The 12,468-nt window shown below is 55.9% G+C and overlaps 1 pseudogene; it reads right to left on the minus strand.

The window, feature by feature from the left end:
- LOC105488279 (chondroitin sulfate proteoglycan 4-like) overlaps positions 1–12,468 on the minus strand; it is a 60,851-nt pseudogene that overhangs the window by 5,200 nt on the left and 43,183 nt on the right.

Here is a 12,468-nt window from a genome sequence, read left to right on the forward strand (position 1 = left end):
ATTGGTTTTTATTCTCACAAAATTGTAACTATGTAAGTGTGTTTATTAAAAGAACATAAACTTAAAAAGTTACAGGAATTAAAAGTTGTGGGAGGGAAAAGTTATGGGATAAATAATATGGTGGAAAACTTGTGGCAACAAGTCCAAAAAAAGTTAAAAAAAAAATTCCATGAAAGGTTTTTTTAAAAAGTTATGAGAAAGAAGTTACGGGAAAAAGTCATGGAATAAAAATAAATAAAAGCAGGCCCCTGTCAGCATAAGCCTGGAGAAGTGGGTCTGGAGTCTTCACCCCCACCATGTCCCTACAACCCCTTCCCAGTCACCTTTTTACCATTAGGTAGCAAGACAAGACCCCTGACTAATGGAGGGAGAAAAACAGACCCTTTACCACCTTGACCAAGGCTGAGTCCTTACATTTCTGGATGATGATGTTTGTTATTTAAGAGCCAGAGGTTGATAGATTTGGTTTGTTTGCAGGAGGTGCGATGGCCGCCTTACTCTCACCAAGGCAACTTTTCTCTCGGGGGCGCTCCCATCTTCTTACTCAGAGAGGCATCTGAGGCGGGACAGTGGAGCTAACTGTAGACCAGGCGAGGGCACAGGCTGCTGGGGGTGACCCGCCCTTCCCCCATGTACATACTGTATCTGTGTAACATTCTGTATGTATCGTACCTAGCGGAGGTTGCAACTGGCATATGAGGAAGAGGTTCTGATAGTTATTTGCAGCTGGGAAACTTATTTATTGCTAGCATAGGAGCGAGGAAGGAGGTGGGGATGGAGTCATGGCTCCCCGGTGATGGGACTCCTGTTTTCTTTGCTTTTTATTTGGGAATAAATGGATTTAGCTATACTGCTCAGCCTGGTATGTTCCCATTTCCCTCAGTGGGTCCTGCAGTTTGTCCCATTGAAAGACGAGCCCCAGAGTGTCTGAGCATGTCCAGTTGGGCTGTTGGGAATCTTCCAGGCCTGTTGCCTGGATGCTGCCTGGTGACACCTGGTGGATTTCACAGGGACTGCCATGGTGCCTAATGGGCACAATGCAGCCCTGACAGCCAACAGGTTCAGAAGACTGATCTAGCTGTGGCCGGGAAGACAACACCAGCACCCGAGGGCACTGACTTTCACCCACCCCAGGTGTCTTCCATTCCGTCCCCCTGCCTCCCTCTCCTGTCTGCACCGGGTGGCCTGTCTGTCCCTCCAGAGTGCAGGCTGCCCCGCAGGCTCCCTCCAGGTTGAGTTCACGGCCCTGCCCCCTAGTGGCCAGATCCGGCTTCACAGGATAAGAACCCGCTAAGCTCCAGGGACTTTCTAGGAAAAGTGTCCCTTGGAAAGGGTGTGACCTTTTCACCACTCCCAAAAGCACCCTAAAAATGGCTTGGACTTTTCCCTCCCCTGAGCTCCACAGAGAACACAGCCAGCAGAGGACACATTCTCTGTCATCCAGAAATGGGTTGGAGTCTCAGCCGAGGGACAGCAGGACTGGAAGAGACTGTCAGTCCACACAGCTGCCTGCACAGCACCCCCATGCTGGCCCAGAAGGGCGGGAAGGATGGCGGGGGCTGGTTGTCCACAGGCCGGGCATGTCAGGGAGGCTCCCTGGAGGTGGTGCACTTTGGAGGGGGAATGTCAGGAGACAGCTTCCTCTTGCTGGGCCGCAAGACTCCACAAGGACAGTACGAGGACTGATTCCCAGTGCTAGAGGTGAGGCAGTCGGCCACGTGTGTGTGTGTGTGTGTGTGTGTGTGTGTGTATTTATAGCTATTTATAGAACAGGGCAGGGACATACCACAGAGGGGGCACAAGTTTTCAGCAATGGTCACAGCTTGATGTGCCAGCTCACCACTACAACAGACTAAGTCACAGATGAAGGGGGCGGGCTTTGGGGCTGCGGGAGCCACTGTCAAGTCACAGGACACCCACCCAGGCAGCCTTAGAAAGGGCGGTCTCTCAGAACAGGAGGGATCTGTTCAGAGGTCAAAGGGGGGCCTGGGGCTCTCAGGACGGGATGTACTTGCCTGACCCAATCAGCTGGCATTGGAGAGAACGCAGAGAGAAAACAGGTTAGAGAAAAGCCAGAGCTGGTGAGGCAAGTGCAGAGCATGGGTGCACCGTAGCAGCTGTGAGAGGGCCGGGAGGGGAAGGTGTAAGTGTGGGCATGGCAAGGTTCCTGGAAAAGAGAGGCTGGAAGGGAAAGGTGAGGAAGATGGAGGGAGAAGCCAGAGCTTCATAGGTAGTGCCCGGGGGCTGTGGCGGCCCTCCCCACCCCACACACGCTGACCTCTCTCATGGCACCCAGGCAGTCCACCCACAGTTCAGACCAATGCCAGCCCCCAGGACTTCCCTATTCTCTGGTCACCCTGTCTTCCAACCCACTGGCCCAGGGCCACCTCTTGCTTGGGGAGCGCCACTCAACAGCCACCACTCCTCATAGAGAAGAAACACTGCTTGAAACAAAATATTGAAGCTATAAGGGGATGGCTGGCTGGAGTGAGCACCAGAGGCCCCTCTGGGTGGGCAGAAAGCTCAGGGTCCTCTGAAGGACCCTGGGGAACGCTGGGAGGGCAGGTAGCCTGATGCCACTGGCCATACAGTTATAAGTCCAAAAGGTAGGCAGGGGGCTGCAGGTTGCATAGGTGAGGCTGGGCCCTGTATGATGGGAAAAGCAGAAGAGGGAGAGTCCGTGGCAGGACAGGCAGGTGGGCTCGCTAGGCGGAGCTCGGCTGGGCCAGCAGGCACTGTGGTCTCCTTGGCTGAATAGCACAGGCGACCCCTAGGAGCAACAGGCCAAGGTGAGTGAGCCCAGTGGCTGGTCGGCGGTAGTGCTTCAGCGGGGGCCACAGGCCCTGTCTTCAGTCCACACTAGCAGCTATGATGGTACCTGGGAGGGAGGGAAGGGGGTTGTGTGTCCCTGCCTGGTCTGTGAAGTGTGTTGTGGGGCGACTGTGTATATAGGACTCTCAGGCTTTTATCCTAGATCACCACTGGATTGCTGACAGTTGGAGGACGTGGGACCCTAACTATCACCCTGAATCTGCAGTGGATTTGGCTCTCGGCACTCCCAGGCTGGGAGCTGGATACCTGCCCTGGCAGCATGCCTCAGATTGCATGACAGGTACAGCGTGCCCAGGATGATGTTCCTAGGCCTCTGACCGCCTCAGAGTCCAGCCCTACACACAACCCGCTCCAAGCTCCCAGCCCCTACACCATAAACCATGAGCTCTGTGTCCTCTCTGATGGTTCCACATCTACCAGCTTGGCCATGGAGCCTATTCTAAGAGCTCCCAGGCTCAGCCATGGAGGCCTTGAGCAGTGGCACTGAGTCCCATGACTCGCAGGGAGGGAAGTGAGACAACCAGCAGCACAAGGACAGAAAGAGGAAAGAGCAAGTCTGCAGCTCCAGAAGGGAGGGGCAGGGAGCCTGGTTCTGAGGTCCCAGGTGTGCCCCCCGTGTGGAGCTGGGGCAGCGGGGCGGGCAGACCTTTCATGCAGCAGGCAGCAAAGCATGTACCTACCATGGCTGACGCTCCTCAGGGAACACCGATAGTGATTCTGAAAGACAGCATCAAATCACATGGCAGGTCACACGCATGGGTGGGGCAGGCCTGAGGGTGGGGGACACACACGCACACACCGGAGTGTGCACACACATACTGTAAGGCCCCACGGCCTGCATGCACACGCTAACACACACGCCCACAAACAACACGCATACGCCGCCTTCCCCGCCCAGCACCCTCATTGGCCGGGATATGCCACATGGATCTGGGACATGCAGCCAGTCGGCACACTGAAGCACATGTGTGGGCAGAGTCACAACACAGATGCTCGCCCACACACAGAGGCATTTGCACCAGCTCCCTGCACACTCGTGCCTGGTGTGCTCAGAGGACCACCCATGCTGCTCATGGAGACGGGGCTTGCCCACTAATGTCCAGCTGTCATTTCTCCACCTAAGAGCCTTCCATGGCTCCCTACTGCCTACAGCATTGAACCCCAACAAGTCATACTCTTCAGACTTTGAAGGTTCTCCACCGTATGCCCCACCTTCCCCACAGAGCTCTTCCTCATTCTGTCTGTGTTCCCTGCTTTGGCCGGGGGCTATCCTCGATGTGACCCACACTACACCTCTGCCCATGGCAGCTCTTTACCCAGTTATCCTCCAATTCCTCACCACGTAAGCCTATTTCAGTCATGCCCCGGATTGCATTGAAGCCAACCTGCCTTGAAGAAGCTCTCCCAGACTGCCCTTTTCCCCAAGGTAGGGTCAGGATTTGTCAAATGTTTAGCGTGTGTTAGCAAGACCGGAGTCGGAGCAGGCATCAAACCTTACATCCCACATGTCACACCTCACCACACACCTGGGTGCCAAATAGCTTGAAGAGTCTGAACTCACGTTGGCAGTTAGCAAAGGGCTCCTATGGCTGCATCTGCAGTTAACATAGCATCCCTATGGCCACTGCCTCCCGGGATCACAGCCATCCTAGGAGAAAGGCAGAACATCATCATTTGATAGAAGGGATACTGAAGCTCTGGGAGGAAAAGGGACTTGCCTAAAGCCCCAGGATGAAGCAGCAAATCTGGACTCTCACAGACAGCCTAGAGCTGCCGGCATTTCCTTACAATCTGCGCCCTCGGGTCTGACTTAATTTTTTCCTCTCCAAAGGGCCACATGTAGGGCCAGAGGTTGGCAAAGCCTGACTCATTTCTGGATGCCAGTTCCTTTGCCTGACTTTCAGTGATTCCTACCTTACCCTGGGTTTTGTGTTTCTTGTCTCAACACTATCATTTCTCATTCCTCCACAAGTTGAACTGCTCACTCCAGCCACCTGAAGCATGCTCTTCTTGACACAGTTAACTCTAGGCACATGGTTGGTACTTAAAAGAAAAAAAGAAAAAAAGAGCGTTATGTCAATTTCATTGATTAACAAAACTGATGGTTCCACTACAAAGTAAAGTAGATACTGCCTGGGCCTCTGAGTTCAACAGCCTTTTAGACAAATGGCTCTGAGCTAAAACATGAGCATGCATGTATATGTATCTGTCTCGGTCTGATGAGATAATCTGGATGCTTAGTTGTTATCCTTGAGCATTTTCCTGCCTCATTAATGCATGTGTAGCCAGCACAACAATAATGTGCTAATAATGGCTAAAGCTGAGGGCTTTCCTGAGCCAGGCAGTGGCTTGAAACACTTTAAAGTGGCCTTTAAAACTTTAACCCCTAAAGCTGAGGACTTTCCTGAGCCAGATAGTGGCTGTAAAAACTAAAGTTTTTACATAGACTCTCATTGAATAATTTCTGTTTTTCAGATCAAGAAACAGACTATCACATTTGGGATTAAGTTAAAAAAAAAAAAAATTAACAAATTGAGGCTTAAAGCTGTCAAGTATTTCACAGCCAGCAAGTGGCTAAATCAGAACTTGAACCCAGGCAGTCTAGCCCTGGGATCCTGTGCCCTTACCCAGTATCCAGTGTTGGCTACACAAAACTCATGAGTACATGTTTTCAACTATAGTTTAAGTGGGTGACATATTTTTCACTATATTTTATGTAGGTGACTTTCAGTTAGGGGTATTCTACTTACACAATCTATTGAGCTGGATATTAACGGAGAACAAACAAAAACTAATGAACTCTGAAAAACATAAAAGGTGAGCAACATGATGTCACTGAGAAAGACAAAACAGCCCATAGTCTTTTGGTGACTGTTCTTTGCTGACAGTCCATGAGTTAATACTCAAGCCAAACTCAGCACTGCTGTTCCCTTGGGAGACAGACACACACACACACACACACACACACACACACACACACACACACACGAGTTGGTTTTGTGCCCCGCCCCCCCTCAACACACACCGGAGTTGGTGGTTGTGCTGCCCAGAGCCTCCAGTCCATGAGTGAGGAACGGACCACATGGGTCCAGCAGTGCTGGGTCAAGGAAAGGAGGGGGCAGCCGGAAGCGCGCACATGCTCTGGTCTCGTTGCACCAGCCGAAATGGGTGTGCACGGGGCGCGCAGGGATGAGGGGTGAGGGATGAGGGGTGAGAGGGACAGGGCGGGATGGTGACAGCCTTTCCCAGGCGGTAACATCATCATTTGATAGAAAGGATACTGAGGCTCTGGGAGGGAAAGGGACTTGCCTAAAGCCCCAGGGTGAAGCATCTCTGGACTCCCAGTCCAGTGTTCTTGCCCAGTACTCTGCTGCTTGCCTTTATCCATGTAACTTGGTCAACAGCACGTCATAGGGCAAGCCCCAATCCCTACTTTGCTTTTGTATATGGGCGCTGGACCCACAGCCCCACTCTCCAGCCATTTGGACACAAAAACAGATGCTATTGTTCTACCTTAGAGAACATGGCCAGTGGAAACAGGGCACACTGGAAATCAGAGTGAATGTCCTTGAAAGAGGGTCATGGGTCAACAAGGCCAAGCCAAAGGCTGCAGTAGAACGCTCTTCCTTAGAAATCTTTGGGAGTGAAGTAGGACTCAGTCACTCCCATCCCTGCCCCTGCAGCTGCCACTACCCCATTAGTTTGGACAGGGTCAGGGGGTGGGGGGAGATGCGGAGAAAAAATCAGACTGCCTGTGGCCCCTGGGCTCCTTCCCCAGTTGCTTCTGTCCTAGCTCAGGCCTGGGTGCCACTCTTACACTCTCACACTCGTGTGCTCACCCGTACACACATCACATCACACATCTTGTTGGTCACACAGTCACAGCCTGGCCTCTGCTCCCGTGGTCAAGTGGCCCGATACCCCCAGGGATGGCTCAAAGGAGTCAGGACTTGGATGTGGGGACATCAGGGTAGCAGAAGGAAATCTACACACCCAGAGCATCTCGGGGTTCAGACTCTCAGACCTGAGCTAGGTTTCCCAGGGAGGAGTTGCACAGAATGGAGAATGGAGGAGGGCGAGAAGAAAGGATGAGGGATGCAACGTGGGGGCAGCCGCCAAGAGTGAAAATAGAGGGAAGTGCCACCTAAGTGCTGGAAAGAAGGGGGCAGGTGGGAGGAGCCCCACAGCCCTTTCCGCAAAAACGACTACCTCCAGGACTCAGCCCTCCCTGGGGGACAGGCTCCGCCAGCCCTCGGCCATACGTGACTCGGCAGCCACGGTCCCAGTTTCTTGGATGGAGACGGCCAGTTCTTGCCGCCAGGTCCGATGATCTGGAATCCAGTCCCATTTCCTTCCCGGCCACACCCCTCCAGCGGCCTCTTTGGCTGCTTTCAGCTCCTACTTACTTGGTGATCCCTAGTGGGGCATGAGAGCACCTGGCGAGTAGGGCGGAAGGGATCAGGGGAAGCCTCTGGTCTGGAGGATACGGGGTGGCACTTCCCCAAGGGCGCACCCAGCAGCAGGAAGCCCAGAAGCCGGGCCCGCAACCCAGGCTGGGCTGGGGACATGGCGGGGGCTGGGCATCCCGGGGCTGGACTTGGGCGACCTGCAAGGCGACAGGCAGCAAGGCACAGGGACAGGAGACATAGGCGGTTCCGCCCCCTGAGGCGCCGCCCCAGCCCAGTGCCGGCCACGCCCATGCAGGGAAGCTCCTCCCTGCCACGCTCTGATGTGGTCGCCAGAGTTTAAGCCCCGCCCCAGCAGCACCAACAGCCCAGCTCCACCCCGCCCCGCAGCCAGTGCTCCTCGGCAAGCTCCGCCCCTCACTCCAGGTAGCAGCCACCCTGGTGAGGGACCACGCCACTGCCCCCTTGGCACTCCTCTGGGCGGCCCAGGCTGGGGGACTTTGGGACCGTGGGGCCGGCCCTGGTCTCTGCGTTCGTCGGGGAGGCTCTGCACCTGCAGCCAGGAGTCGTCCACATGCAGGCTTAGGGGCAGGCTGACGGTGGTCGTGTTGATGTCCCTGATGATGGTGAGTACCTCCTTCAGCATGTGGTGCATGCGCAGCATCTCGTCGCGCCGCTGTGCCTCTTCTGCCAACTGCTCCACCAGTGTGTTCTGGGCCCCACATGAGTACAGACTGGCCAGCAGCTCCAATATGAACTCCGTGGTCTGAGAGTGGGCAATCGGTGAAGAAGGTCGGGACCTGATGCCTGTGCGGCACTGGCTGCCGTGCTGGGCCCTGCTGGGACGGTGCGCTGGACTTGGAGCCCCTTGTAGTATGGCTTTTCACACTGGCTTCTACACCGCTTCAACTGGAAGATCCACCTCCCCACTGCCTTTTCTCACTCAGATGGGGACACCGAAGTCCAGAGGAAAAGACACCTGTCCCACGTTACTGATCTGGGAGGGGACTCAGGACCTATCATGCCAATAGGATACTTGTCTATTCAGTTGTTGTTTTGTTTGGCCGGGGTGGGGGTGGTGATAGGGTCTCGCTCTGTCACCAGGCTGGAGTACAGTGATCACTGCTCACTGCAGCCTCAACCTCCTGGGATCAAAGTGATCCTCCCATGTCAGCCTCTCGAGTAGCTCGGACTACAGTCACGTGCCACCACCAAGCCCAGCTATTTTTAAAATTTTTGTGTAGAGACAAGGTCTCACTATGTTGCCGAGGATGGTATGGAACTCCTGGGCTCAAGTGATCCTCCCACCTCCGCCTCCAGGAGTGGGAGTTGGAGCTGATGCCTGGATACGGGAGCTCTGTGGGTGGGAGTGAAACAAAACACAGGGTCCTGAGCTCTGGGGAGCAAGCAGTGTCCTCTGGTGAAGGAAATCCTAGACTTGCAGGCAGAAGTTGTGTCTCTTACTCACCATGTGCTCTGAATACAGTTACCTGCCCTCCATGAGCTTTAGTTTCCTTATCTGAAAAGTGGGGACACCTGACCCTTTCCCTGCCCAGTTCAGTGTTGTGGCACAGGGCTGCTGTTAAAACAAGACTCAGTCCTGGCCTCCTCCCCGAGTGGGCCAGGTAGCCCATGTAGCCTCTTCCAGGCTTTCCTGGGTGACACTGCCAGCCTGGCCCCCTGGTGCCCATTCAATCTGGTCCTTCATATTGCTGGAGAACGGGGAAGCTCTGAGTAACATGAGACTATAGAGTGCAAGACGGTTGCTGATGGTCTGGTCCCGTCCCTTCCTCATTCCTGGGCATTCCTGACAAAGGCTCCCAACGACTGCTAAGCAGCAGCTGTAGACAGCAGCCCAATGAATCTCTCATTGTGGGGAGGGGACCATAGCAGGAGTGGGGCTCCAGGGAAATACAGAACCCAGGCCTCAGAGGTGCTGATGTGAGAGACCCAAGAAACCTCAGCTTTGCACTTGCTGGATACCATCTGCACCTCTCAGGAGGGAGAATGCCAGGCTCAGGAGGTCCTTGCCCAAGCAAGGGAGCTTAGAAAGGGGGCTAGGGGTGGGCTCTGCCATTTTCAAGGGCTGGCAGGGGGGCCCCTCTGGAGGTACTTGGAGCAGTACCGCATGCCATGGCTTCTGAGTGACAGAGTCAGCTCTGCACCCCACAAGACTGTTCCCTATCCAGAACTCACTGTGATCATGTGCTGGGTTCAGATGCCCACACAGTCTCCTGGTGGGAGCACCAGGTGTGATAACTGTAGGCCCAGGACGGCCTACAAAAGAGTCTGCCCTGCTCTGCCTTGCTATGGAACTACTCCTGTTCTGCCTTTGGGGAGAGGTGTTCATTTAAACGATGACTGGGCTGGCCCCCATGGCACAGCTACTACACAGAGTCTGCTGCTATCCATGGCTGAGAGCTCCAGTTCTCTGAAGCCACCAGGATGGATGAATGGCAGCTTCATCCTCTTGGCCGACTCAGTTGCCTTTCATCAGCTCATCTGCTCCTAGGATCCACTCTGCCTCTGGCTGGCACCTGATCTGAATCCCAGGCTCACACCTCTGCCCACAGGCCCAGCAGCTGCTTCACCTTCAACCCCCTCCTCCACCAGGCACTGCTGCTCACCAGCTACTGGGGTGCCACTAGTACCCCTACATGGTGCTCCCTCTCCAGACCCTCGGGTCCAGCTGTAGCTTCCTTTTGGAAGCCACACCCCAAGACCCCAGCCCTGCTCTAGGGCCCTGTATCCCCAACTTCCCACATCCTTCTCCCTCATTCTGGGAAGATGAACTTGCCCTGCCAGCCAGATAGCTCCTGTAGGGCAGGACACCAGGGCCTGGACCATGGTAGGCCTGGCAGTGTCTGCTGACAGTGATGCTGGAGCTGGTGCCCATGTCCACATGACGTCCATGGCACAGCGGCCACCTGAGGCTGGGGGCATCTGAGCGGTGGCTGCAGAGTGGGGCCCTTACCTCTGGCTGAGTGAAGTTCACCAGGTCCTCCCCTGTGCTGTCATGCTGGGCATGGAAGAGCCGACCTAGCTGGGGGCCCCGCACCACACAGTAAGAGCAGAAGCTGGAGGTTGGTGCCTGCACTGGAGCTGGCTCTGAGGCTCTGGCTGCTGAGTGGCTGGACGGACCCTGCCAGAGGCAAAAGGGGCCATCAGCCTTTGTGATCCAGGCCCAGGCCTGTGGCTGCAGAGAGGCAGCGTGACCCTGGCATCCCACTCTCAGCTCTGCCCTAGCCCCCAGCACCCAGGAATGCCCACAATCAGCACACCAACCAAGACAGACAGCGTCCGGCTGCCCTCCAGCGAGAGGAGCACTTGCTTCTGGGCCGTCACTCAGAAGTGTCTAGAGGAAGTGTGCTCACCGTCAGAGAGGCCAAAGTGGATGCCTCCGTCCAGGGCTTCTGGCGACAGGGGCATTGCGTCTGACTGACCTGAGCTGGCTCCCCAACTCGGGGTGCTCCTGTGGGCAGCAGGAACCCGGGGCTTGGCCCTCAGCACCCACCTCTGTGTGAGAACAGCACAAGCCTGCCGTCCAGCTGGGCCTGCGTGAAGCTGCACACCTCGGTGCCTGGCACCGCCCACAGCACTACCCGCCCATTGCTGGGCTGCTCAATGGTCCAGACCAGGTCCTTGGGCCCAGAGTAACCATCCATGCTCCTCAGAGCCTCTGTTGGGATGGGCACAGTGGCCTCCTCCCACATCTGGGGACACAGGCCTGTGAAGGTTCTGCCCTGCCACGCTCACCCACCCCTTCCTCCCCGGCCCTAGGCTGCCCTGCAGCTCAGGTCCTCAAGTGGCATCGAGTTTGGCTCTGCTCTGGCTCCCCTGCACAAAAGGACCTCCCCGCATTCACCTTCCCTGTCACCCCAGGGAAGGCCACCCTCCAGGGCCAGCCTCCCTGCTCTTCATCTGCCCTAGTCCTGTGTGTCCCTCAAGACTAGCTTGTGTCCCCTACCCAGGAAGGCCCCAGTTCTTACCCTCAGCAAGTTCTCACCCCCAGAAACCCCCAACGCTGACCAACAGTGCTCCTTAATCTGTCTCATTCGTGGGACAGGGGTCTCCTTTCAGACCCTCCATGTGTGCCTGGAAGGGGCTGGGCATAGGTGGGAATGGTGATTTAGAAATGGGCCCTCCTTCCAGCTGACGGAGGGGTGGGAGGCACGGAGAGTTGGGGCCTGATGGTTGGTACCGTCCTGCAGCACAGAAACAGTGCTGGGATGGGCCCAGGGGCTTCCAGAGCAGTTACGGGCCCTCCTCGTGTTGGGCAAAGGGGACCCCTTTCCAGGCCTCCCACTTGCAAGCAGAGCAGGCGCCTGTTCCTGAGGTCCTGGTACCAGTCTTGCTGGGTCAATTACTTGCGGGCAGTGCTACAGGGGGACTCACATGCCCGGAAAACAGCCCTCTGCCATTCCTGGGCTTCCTCCCCTGGCCCCAGGGAGCCCTGAGGCCAAGCCTTGGCAGGAGGGGCCATAGTGTCGGGGGCAGGGCCCCATCTCTGGGCTCCCGGAGCAAACACAGGGGGATGGTCCCACCTGGTGGCCACACTGCCACACAGCCATCCCGCCCTGTGGTTCCACAACGCTGTGTACCACTCTTCTGTGGCCTCCACACCACGAGGCCACCCCCTACAGGCACATCCTAGACCACCAAAGCCCCCCGCGGTGTCTCATGTCAGAGACGGCCCAAGTCAGCCCTCTTGTGGAACCTTCAGTGACTCCTGCTGACTGGGGAGGACGCACCCCAGAAGCTGGCGTTCAAAGCCCTGCCATGTGGGCTTAGTAAAGCCGTGCCCTTTCTGTTCCACCAGAACTACTTCTGCAACCATGGAGAAGTCCCATCCCATGTCTGGGCCTCAACTTCCACCTCTGCCAAATGGGGGCCCTGCTCTGCTGTGGCACAAGGGCAGGAGTTTGGGGAGCCAAGCCGTGGCCTTCACGTGCTGGGGTGAAGGTGGGAAGCTTAATGGTCCCACCCTGACGTCTGCCCTTAAGGGCTTGTAAGTGATTCTGTCAGGTGTTCTGGTCCTAAGCCACAGGAAAAGGAACAGCAGAGCCACCCGTCGCTGCTCAGAAGTCCGCCTACAGTATTGCAAACGTCCAGTAACAAAACCTCCCACCAGTGTTCTATTTCAGCACAATCTCACATCTCTCCTTCCAACTGCGTGAGGCACACGGTAGTGGCCACATTTTGCAGAGGAGGATACTGAGGCTCAGAATGG

The sequence above is a fragment of the Macaca nemestrina genome, chromosome 7 (genome assembly GCF_043159975.1).
Source record: "Macaca nemestrina isolate mMacNem1 chromosome 7, mMacNem.hap1, whole genome shotgun sequence".
NCBI lineage: Eukaryota > Metazoa > Chordata > Mammalia > Primates > Cercopithecidae > Macaca > Macaca nemestrina.